Source organism: Colobus angolensis, unplaced genomic scaffold, assembly GCF_000951035.1.
Source record: "Colobus angolensis palliatus isolate OR3802 unplaced genomic scaffold, Cang.pa_1.0 Scaffold104, whole genome shotgun sequence".
Taxonomy (NCBI): Eukaryota; Metazoa; Chordata; class Mammalia; order Primates; family Cercopithecidae; genus Colobus; species Colobus angolensis.
The window spans coordinates 3,618,304-3,629,698 of record NW_012111364.1 but is presented as its reverse complement, the minus strand read 5'-3'; positions in this window follow the sequence as shown (position 1 = coordinate 3,629,698).

Sequence of the window (11,395 nt, the reverse complement as noted above, 5' to 3'; positions counted from 1 at the left end):
GATCTCCTGACCTTGTGATCCGCCCGTCTCGGCCTCCCAAAGTGCTGGGATTACAGGCTTGAGCCACCGCGCCCGGCCATAATTACGATTTTTATAGATAAAGAACTTGAGGCTAAGATGTAAGTAACTTATCAAGATTAGTGGAGCCGGGATCAGAATTCAGATCTCTGACTCTACCTTTTTTTACTACTTTGACGTCATATGTATGTTTAAATTTCTATCTTTTAAAGATCTGCAGGATAAATACACATTAAAACTAGACATGTATTTACTCATATGTCAAAATAGAAGTTGAAAGCCGGTTAATCAATTTACTACCACATTTCTATATTTTGTATTTTTGCTGTTTGTGAGGTGGGAGTATTATATGTTTTTTTAAAATCATTTTTTTCTGTTATAGGAATTTGATAATTTCTTCTCACATTATTGTATCTGTATTATATTTCAGTCAGCTGTTAAGAAATTCAGGGCTGCTCTGCCTATGGAGTAGCCATTCTTTATTCCTTTACTTTCTTAATAAACTTGCTTTCACTTAAAAAAAAAAGAAATTTGGAATTCAGATTTTATAAATTCAAACAAAGTAATAAGTATGCATATATACTGAAGAAAAGTTGAAATGAAAGTCAACCAAAATCTGGAAACTAGTGAAAATAAAGTCTTTTATAGATATATTTCATATCAATTATATATAACTACAATGATTGTAGTGTAATATCACTATTACAATGTGATTTTTAAGCATTGTCATATCTAAGAAGTATAGTCTTATTTTTAAAGGGAATAACAGACTCTCTTGGATTTGTCAGGACTTATCCACACATGAGCATATGTTCACTTCAGATGTCACTGCTGTATTAACAACAATAGTTCTACAAAAAGGGATAAAAAGCTTATAAAGGACAGATTTTAAAAAGTCATTATTAGCCCAGTTACCTCAAAATAGTACAAGAAATTAAGTGATTGACCTCATTAAGTAGTTCACCTCACATAATTTTATTCTCCAGAAATTAGCTCTGAGAAGTGTTATAGGACAAATTTGACTTTGACATTAGAGATGAAAAATAAACTAGAAAATGTTTCCAGAAGCTGATGAAGACATTAGGAAGAGTAAAATATAATCACGTTCTCTTTGTTGACAGTATTGGTACAAACTAAATGTCAGAGTTTAAATTTTTTGTGCTATGGCTTTTACGTCTCTCTGATCTTGGTTATGCAATGGTTTTTAGCCTTCTCTGAACTTGGTCAAGTCACAAAATTTCTGGGTCTCACTTTTCCTTACCTATAAAATGGGGAAGCATTTGAAAGATACATTCTATTGTACATTATTGTTTTTCTGAGATGTTTTAGTTATTCATCATAAGCATAATTACAAGAGACTATAGGAAGATTTTCAGAGATTTGTACTGAAGGAACAGGAGAAAGCAGTTTTCTTTGTGTTTGTGAATCTTTTTTTAAATTATTATTGTACTTTAAGTTCTAGGGTACATGTGCACAATGTGCAGATTTGTTACATATGTATACATGTGCCATGTTGGTGTGCTGCACCCATTAACTCATCATTTATATTAGGTATATCTCCTAATGCTATCCCTCCCCGCTCCTCCCACCCCATGACAGGCCCCAGTGTGTGATGTTCCCCACCCTGTGTCCAAGTGATCTCATTGTTCAATTCCCACCTATGAGTGAGAACATGCAGTGTTTGGTTTTCTGTTCTTGCGATAGCTTGCTGAGGATGATGGTTTCCAGCTGCATCCATGTCCCTACAAAGGACATGAACTCATCCTTTTTTATGGCTGCATATTATTCTATGGTGTATATGTGTCACATTTTCTTAATCCAGTCTGTCATTGATGGACATTTGGGTTGATTCCAAGTCTTTGCTATTGTGAATAGTGCCGCAATAAACATACATGTGCGTGTGTCTTTATAGCAGCGTGATTTATAATCCTTTGGGTATATACCCAGTAAGGGTATGGCTGGGTCAAATGGTATTTCTAGTTCTAGATCCTTGAGGAATAGCCACACTGTCTTCCACAATGGTTGAACTAGTTTACAGCCCCACCAACAGTGTAAAAGTGTTCCTATTTCTCCACATCCTCTCCAGCACTGAAAGCAGTTTTATAGTTTAGGTTCTGATGGGATTTTTCTGTGTGACATTGAACAAGTCACTGAACCCCTTCATGAAACAATATCTAAACAATACAAAGGAGATTCTAATTTGTACTCCTAATTTCTCACTTATGTCTATTGAAGATAGACAGCCTGGAAGTGCTTGAGGGATGTAACAAACCACAAATTTAAGGTATTATTATCTTAAGAATCTGACACTACAACTGAAAAGGAGAATAAGTTGTTCTAGCGATGAGTCAATGAATTATTAATGTCACATATGAACACAATTTTAACTAAAATTTACCTGAAACATTTGTTAAACAATGATACTTGGAGTATTTATTTTACTGTGAGTGTTGAATGATGCTAGATGGCTTGGAAATCAAATCTTTTTACATCTTTTTGAGGAAACATATTTTGGGTATGGGGATACTTGTATTCCAAAATAATTATGGAAAATAAAGACTACTTTTACTTTTAATACCAACTTAAAATGGTATTTATGATGATCACCTTCTATTTTCTAGGTACATATTATTATATATAAGTTGTTCAAGTGTCTAACATACTCTTTAGGAAAACATACTTAGAATATTCACATGTGGTCTTCACATATTTGTAAGTTTCAGCAAAGATGAAAGATGTCAATTTTTAAATTTGATTATATTTTCTATTGTAGTTTAAGTGTTGAGAGTAACTGAGCTGCTAATGATAAAGTACACCGAAAGAGAAGTCCAGGACCTGGGCCTGGGCTTGAGCATAGACCGTATTTGAGCAACTGTAGCTAACAATAAAGTTCATAAAGGAAGTAGAAGAGAGTATTCAGAGAGGAAGGACAAAATACAAAACAGGGCTGCACAGTTCTAGAAGCTAAGGGAAGGGAGACTTTCCACAACTGGGGCTTAGTTGACATAGGACAGAGGAAGTTTGAAATGGCCAGGACCCAGGATCCACACAGAGAGAGTCACATGATGAATCACTGAAGGTCTGAAGGAAAATTAATGCCATTTAGTACGGGGGCCTGGTGACAGGGGCTGGCAGTAGGGATCAGGGACCGGATCAGGGACCCAGCTGTGAGCAGTGCTCCTCAAACACCTGGTTCCACATACCTGGAGGCCTTGGTGAAAATTAATAGGATTCAGTACAGGAGAGCTGGGCAGGAAGCCAAAGGACATACTGAGATGTTTTTGGGACAACAGGGAAACCCAAAGACTTGGTGAAGAGTATGAGACTGAGGTTCAGTGAAAGAAATACAATTGGTTTGTTTCTAGAAAGAGTGAATATTATCATAATAGTGGTAATAACAAAAGGCATTTTAGGTACACTTATGGAGCTCTATGGAGATTCTTTTTATTTCACATATTTAGAGGCTTAACTGATCCCTGAGGCTTGGATGACATTTAAACTAACAAGTAGGTGTTAAGTGCTTAGCCCATAGTAGATGCTCAATAAATAATGTTGAATGAATGAATTATATGATCTTATTTCTAGAGAATGGAAGTCTTCTGTTGTTATCCAAATAATTCCAAAGGTATTAATTTACAACAGTGTTTTCTAAATGTTTCTATGAAAACAAATTTATCAAGGTATTAATAAGTTTTAGCATCAAGTAATATTTTGACCAAGTGAGTCAAGGAACTGCTGGGTTAAAGTTAATTACATTTCTATATTGCAAGACTTCACAGCGACTTCATATTAATATGTATATGACGCTCTTAAAGATAAGTAGTATGTGGGCTTTTCCAAATGTATTTGATCACAGAACCTCTTTTCAACTACCACCTTTCTTTCCTGAAATGTCCTTTGAATTAGTGTTATAAATAACATGCATTAGGACATATTAGAATACAGAGTCACATAAAAATTAATAGAAGGACAAAATAAAAGATGGATTTTGACAGTATTGAGAAAAAAGGTGTCAAAGTACCTTTGTGTGGAATTTCTAGGATTTCGAAAAGAAAAATTTAAAAGAATTGGAGAATCTTCATTGTATTCCTAATGTTCATCCCTAGGTTTAAGAGGCCAAGAAGGAAGAATCCTTGTTTACTTCTGGTCCACAGTTGGATGTTGTGCTGGATAAATTTGAAGAATATGGGACATTTTCAGAAAATATGTATGGGATGAAGAAGATTATGAGTCAAAGGCAGTCAGTCATTGCAGTGTCTATACATTATTAAAGCTCTGTGTAATTTATTCTACTTGAATTGCTTTGGGGAAAAGAGCTCTTGTGTGTGCTTATGGGGAGTGAATGGGTAGAAGGTATGGGAGGAGAGATCTCATTCCTCTGAAACTGTAGGATCCATTACTGTGTCTGGCTCCCTCCCACTTAAGGGCAGAGTATGTACCTCTATTCACCTTTTATGTAGACAGCATCTCTTACCACACGTGGCATATACTAGGTGCTTAGTAAATGTTTGAACTGAATTGAACTAAGAGGATCTGAAGAAAAGAGGCAGAGCTTGTATTCTTACAGTGCCCATTTTTCCTCAAATGGCAAGGTGATGGCACCCCTCCACTCCCATTGTTTGGGAAATCTGGGTATTGGGAGCACTCTTTCTTTAGGAAGATGTTTTGTGGACATTGCCACATGGTGTTTCCAAGGTGTTTTGCACCATGTTTCACTGGAGTGGATTCGAAAGTATATATAAGCTGTTCTTTATTGTTTACAGTGGCACATACCAGGGGCCCCTCTGAGGTTACAAAGCCTATAATTCTGGGAAAGGAGAAGGAAACTGGCCAAACAACTAAGCCAGAAGTTACGACAGCCTTTATTTCCAAAGAACTAGGTGGGGTAGGGATAGTATCGGGGTGATTGATATTTCATCCCTTTCTTCATCTTTTTGTGAAGAAGGAAGTTCATTTTAAACCAGACCTCAGAATAATGCCATCTTAACAGTCACTAACAAACTTCTAAAAAAATGAGATTCCTGGGCAGGGTGTGGTGGCTTAACGCATGTAATCTTAACATTTTGGGAGCCTGAGGTGGGAGGACTGCTTGACCCCAGGAGTTAAAGACCAGTCTGGGCGACATAGCAAGACTCCATCTCTATTATTAAAGTAAATTTTAAAAATGAGGCTCCTGGAAAAATATGTTCAACATTATTTGATAATATAAATCTTTTAGTGGACTTCAAGTTAAAATGATATTTAATAAAACTATTATTATCAAATATTAGAAGGAGAATTTTTTAGTTTAGCAATTAAACATCTATAGTAACAGAGAACTGACTGTCACTATGGCACAAAAATGAATACCTTATATCTTCAAAGTTGTTTATAGTTGAGTTGGAGAGACAGACATGTACCAAGATAATAAAGTGAATGAGAGGAGGCAGTGGTAAGTTAGGTAGAAGATCTGAATTCAGGCTGGGTGTACAGCACCCTTAGCCTCCAGATGTACACACTAGTTTAGTGACATCAATGTGCTGAGTGAGATCCCAGCCCAGACATTTGGTTGGCTTTGAGATTCCTTACCACGGATGTATCTGTGTTTCAGATGGGCAAATTCACAAATATTTGAATGACTCATTATGATAGAAAAGCCAATTCCAAAGGATTTCTTAAGAGGGAATACCCCAGTGCTTATGAGGAAAATAATTCAGAGCAATCCAGACACCACAAAAATTCTAGTATCTCCTGACAAATACATTCCAGCTCTCTCTGATTCTTAAATTCAGAATTTAGAATAAAATTGAGATGGCTACTTCACAAATCGTGTGGCATAGGAAAGAGACCATAAACCCTGACACACTGACACTGGAGCAACACTTAGGTCTAATATTTAGTTCCTGATTGACCTTAGGAGAAATGTCTTATTTCTTCTATGCCTCTGTCATCTGAAAAGCAGGAGTACACCATCTAATGCAAGGGCTCATGTGAGAACAAAAGATATAACCTATGTAAAGTTAGATTCCCTCCTTACATTCCCTCATAGAATCATTTGCCTCCTTAAAAGCACATTTTACAGTTTGAAATTCAAATGATTATAAAATTAACCCTTTACTGTTTGTCTCCTCTGCCTTCTGCAGGGAGATAGGCTTCCTGAGGGAAAGGACCACGTTTCTCCTATTTACCATGCTGTCTCCCGCTCCAGCACATCTTTCAGCGATGCTGACCTGCGGAAACCAGAGCAGTACATGGTGTGTACTACGCTATCCTAAGCTATTATAAGCATTGCTTCTTTTTCTTCTCTCACCCAGAAACTTGAAAATTTTCTTTTCCTTACTCTGTTCCTCTGTGAGTTTTGAGAATTTCTATACCTCTCTATACCTCTTCTATACACGATATTACTGGCATAGTGCTCTCATAATACTTCCTAGATGCTACTCATATGTGACATAAGCCTTCTTAATCAACACTAAGCTCCTTCTAAACGAAAGGCATAATCCCAACTACTTATATTTGTATTTAAAATGGAGTTTTCCCTGAGTTGTTTCTTTTCGGGACGGAGTCTCCCACTGTCGCCCAGGCTGCAGTGCAATGGCGCGATCTCGGCTCACTGCAAGCTCTGCCTCCCGGGTTCATGCCTTTCTCCTGCCTCAGCCTCCTGAGTAGCTGGGACTACAGGAGCCCGCCACCACGCCCGGCTAATTCTTTTGTATCTTTAGTAGAGACTGGGTCTCACCGTGTTAGCCAGGATGGTCTCGATCTCCTGAACTTGTGATCCGCCCGCCTCAGCCTCCCAAAGTGCTGGGATTACAGGCCTGAGCCACCGCGCCCGGCTCCTGAGTTGTTTCTTGTAAATGAAACAGTAATTTCTCGGTCTGCTTATATCTTATATTACTTTGCAAGCTTTTCTTTTACTTTCACTTAGATAGGATAAAGATCTAGAGTGATTATCGGTACCTTTGCATCTCACTACTATTGTACTGTTCACTATTTCACATATACAATAAGAAACTATATATCCCTATATTATATTTGCCTAAAGGCAGAAGGAAGATTAAAGATATCATCTAACTCAATGTTTGCTCATTATGCTCATTTTCATGTTGACAAACTTCTTCATGAATTTAACAATTATTCCTTGATTTCTGCAACTCATGGCAGCACTGAAATAGATTACAGCTCCAGGTTTGTCTTCTGCTTACACTCAGGATGAGGGCTCTGAAGAACTGCACATTTCCAGGAGAGGAGTTTCCATGGAAACTTGGACAAAGGCAAAGCAAAATAATTCTTCAAGGCCCATGAGAAAAAAATTCCAGCTTTCTTTTTATTTGCAGTTCTGTGTCCCCTGAGCCGTTCAGCCAGCTTGCCACTGCCCTTGCTCTCTAGGAATCCCCGTTTGAAAGTTATATATAGCATTATGCATCTGTGAAATCTGCAAAATAGGATTTGATGAGTGTAACTGAATAGTTATTTCTCCGGAAGGCTCAAATCCAGAGGTTTATTACAATATAATTTTTAAAAGTTAAAGCATACATTTAAGTAGCCACTGAGTTTATGAATATGGAAGTGCTTTTCAAATTATAAAATCCTTAAATTAGGCTTCAAGAAGAGAGTTTTAGGACAAATAAATGGAATCAGTGGAGAGGCAATTTGGCATTTCAAGGCAATTTGCTAGCTGAAAATAAAGACCAGGTGAAATGATTTTCGGTAAATGTATGGGTCATATATCTTGGGTAAAAGGAAGTCAGGCGGTTCCTATAAAGTCCTTTGGAGAATGATGTCTCTCCTGTTGGTTTGCAAAATCCTATACAGCCGGCTGTCTTGTTCATTCTTGTATCTTCCAAGGCACTAAGCACAGTATTTTTAAGGCCCTTTGGGGGCTGGATGGGTATAGTGAAGAGCATTCACCACCTCCCTCAAGAGTCCAGCATCACAGTCAGAAACAGAGGACTCTCTGCTTCCTAGGCAAAACTATTGACACTGTTTAATAACTTCATCATACAGTTCATATTTCACTTTCTTTTCGTTATTGAGCTTAACCGTAATCATGTTCAGAAACATATCCACTCTTTGATGCATTCTTTCAAAAATGACTTCTGAATAATATACCAAGTACTATGCCAGGAACATGCCCTCAAGGAGTCCATAAAGGGCTGCCAACTTAAAAAAAAAGATAATATAAAACTAAAGAAAAACACAGACAACAAAATGTGACAGTTACTGTACTCTGTAATATCTCATAATGTTGAGGACTGTCCTGGGTTTTATGGGTGTCCAGAGCAGGGGCATGTGACTCAGCTCAGTGGTGCCTGTCATATGGGGGCTAGATCAGGTAAGGCCTCCACAGAGATATGTGTGTTCTCAGTTTGTTGTTGTTATTGTTTGTTTGTTTGTTTTTGAGATGGAGTCTTGCTCTTTCACCCAGGCTGGAGTGCAGTGGCGCGATCTCAGCTCACTGCAACCTCTGCCTCCCAGGTTCAAGTGATTCTCCTGCCTCAGCTTCCTGAGTAGCTGGGACTACAGGTGTGTGCCACCACGCCTGGCTACTTTTTTGTATTTTTATTAGAGACAGGGTTTTACCTTGTTAGCCAGGATGGTCTTGATCTCCTGACCTCATGATTTACCCGGCTCGGCCTCCCAAAGTGCTAGGATTACAGGTGTGAGACACAGTGCCTGGCCTGTTCTCAGTCTTGAAGGATGATTAGATGTGAATAAGGCAATCAAGCGGGGAAACACATTCAGAGAGAGGAAACATATGTAAAAACACAGGAACATGGAAGAATGCCAATGTTTTAGGCGGTGAACATTGGCCTTAACATAAGGAGTAATGGGCACAAGCTTGAAGAAGGCAGAAGCCAGGTCCTCAAATGCCCTTATGCAAAGTTAACAAGTGGGAATTTTATCCTAAAGGTAGGGTACCCACTGAGTGATCTCAGTAAAAGAAGGGATAAATCTGTACCATTGTCCTAATTTAAGTGTTAGGAGCAGAGGAAGTCTGTAATAGAAGGGAGACCAGTTAGGGGGCAAAGAGGCAATATTGATTCATGATGATGAGGGTCAAAACTAGGGCAGTGTAGACAGCATGGAGGGGAGGGGATAAGAAGATCTGGAAAATAGATGAGCTTGGTAACCAATTGTTTCGGCAGGGTATAAAAAAAGGACTGGAGTGGATTTCAAATTTCTAATGCATGTGCTGGGAAAGTGATAATACTGTTAAGTGAAATTAGTACAAGAAGCAAAAACAAAAAACAAACAAAAAAACCCCATAACGATTTAGGGTATCACTTTAACCTGACTGCTCACCTGACCTCAAACAGGATTCTTAACCCCTTTGAGCCTCATTCCTTTGAGATGATCATGTGGGATTGTTTGGAGGATTAAATGAGATAATGTTTATAAAACATTCACACATTTGCACAATCTATATTTTGTGAGCATTTATTATACCAGGGTAAGGAGTTCAGAGTTCAGAGGTGTCTAAGACAAAGTTTCTGCTCTCATAATATATCTATTGTATGTATGGGAAGATAGACATAATCAAGTTAACAAATAAATGAGTAAACTGTGAAACCCCGTCTCTACTAAAAATACAAAAATTATCTGGGTGCAGTGGTGGGCACCTGTAATCCCAGCTACTCCAGAGGCTGAGGCAAAAGAATCGCTTGAACCTGGGAGGCAGAGGTTGCAGCGAGCCGAGATCATGCCACTGCACTCCAGCCTGGGCAACAGAGTCAGACGCTGGTCTAAAAATAAATAAATAAATAAATAGGTAAATGAATTATAGATGTGCAAGAGTGCTTTGAAAGAAATAAAAATGTTGATGTGATAGTTACAGACAGGACTGAGGATTCTACTTTTTGATATGTTGTTAAGAAAGGCTAAAACTTGCAAGGGAGTTATTTAGTCAGAGACAGCTAATCATAGTTGAGGAAGAGCATCCCAAGCTGAGAAAACCACAAAGACTCTGAATTGGGAAAGAATTTGGAAGGATGGTACACACCTAGCAAATCCCTAAATATAATAAGCACACAATAAATAATAGATACTATGTTTAGAAACAAGAAGGCATGTGTTGATTATATGCCATGGAAAACTAGCTTAACAAAACACCTAATTCATGTATTGCATACATTATATAGTCAGAACAATATTTAAAATTGATACATTGGCAAATATATCTTTATATTTAAGAATGTGAATACAATTGTAAATGGAGTGAAGGGTTGGGAAGGAGTTCTCTAAAGCAATATTGAGGTTTATGGACCAAGAATTCTTGTAGGGAACTGTGTGATTAATATGCTTCCCCATGGTATTGGAAATATATTTTTCTCTATTTTCCAATTAATTTTTTATTTGTTTGAGTCGGACTCAACCTTAACATCAGTGGATCCTCCAAAGATGGGAGACTACCTTTTTGAAGTCTGCAATCCACAGAACTCCATATAGAAGACTCTATGTTAACTGTCATGCTTTTAGTAGAAATCTCTATTATTAGTCACTGCTGCATTTTTTTTCTGTGTAGTGATAGAAGATATATCTTTTTTTTTTTTTGAGATGGAGTCTCACTCTGTTGCTCAGGCTGGAGTGCAATGGTGCGATCTCAGCTCACTGCAACCTCCGCCTCCTGGGTTCAAGGGATTCTCCTTCCTCCTGAGTAGCTGGCATTACAGGCATGTGCCGCCACACCTGGCTTATTTGTTTTAGTATTTTTAGTAGAGATGGGGTTTCATCTTGTTGTCCAGACTGGTTTTGAACTCCTGATCTTGTGATCTGCCTGCCTCAGACTCCCAAAGTGCAGGGATTACAGGCGTGAGCCACCGCTCCCAGCCAATATATCATCTAAATGATAAAAAAAAAATCACTCAATATAGATTGTGTTACATTTTCTAAAAATTGTAAATGGCATATGTTATATAGGGAAATTATTAACTAATTATCCCATTCTAGTGTTCAAGTATTATGTCTGAGAGTTTGCTGTTTTAGATGCAAAGGAAAGATTATAAACAACTTCTGTACAACATCAACAAAGTCATTCAAATTTGATATTAATCCTAGTTAAGCAATTTGCCTGTTATTCATTTGATTTGTCTTCTTAAACTAGAATGCATAGTAAAAATGGGTTGCAAATATTTGGTAGTTATAAATTTAGGATTGAAAATGTAGAAACATTAAACTTAAACTGATGTGTTAAAACATGTTGGGAATATCAATTAAAAATTTAAATGTTGAAGGAATTAACCAAAAAAGAAATAGCTTAGCAGGCATTAAAACCACAAAACAGGAATAGGACTATTCTAGAATTCAATGAATGACAGCCTCCACATCTGTTCAGAGTGAATTCTAACAAATAGCTAATGAATATAAACAGCCTATTTAAGTGTTGCTGGAAAATTCC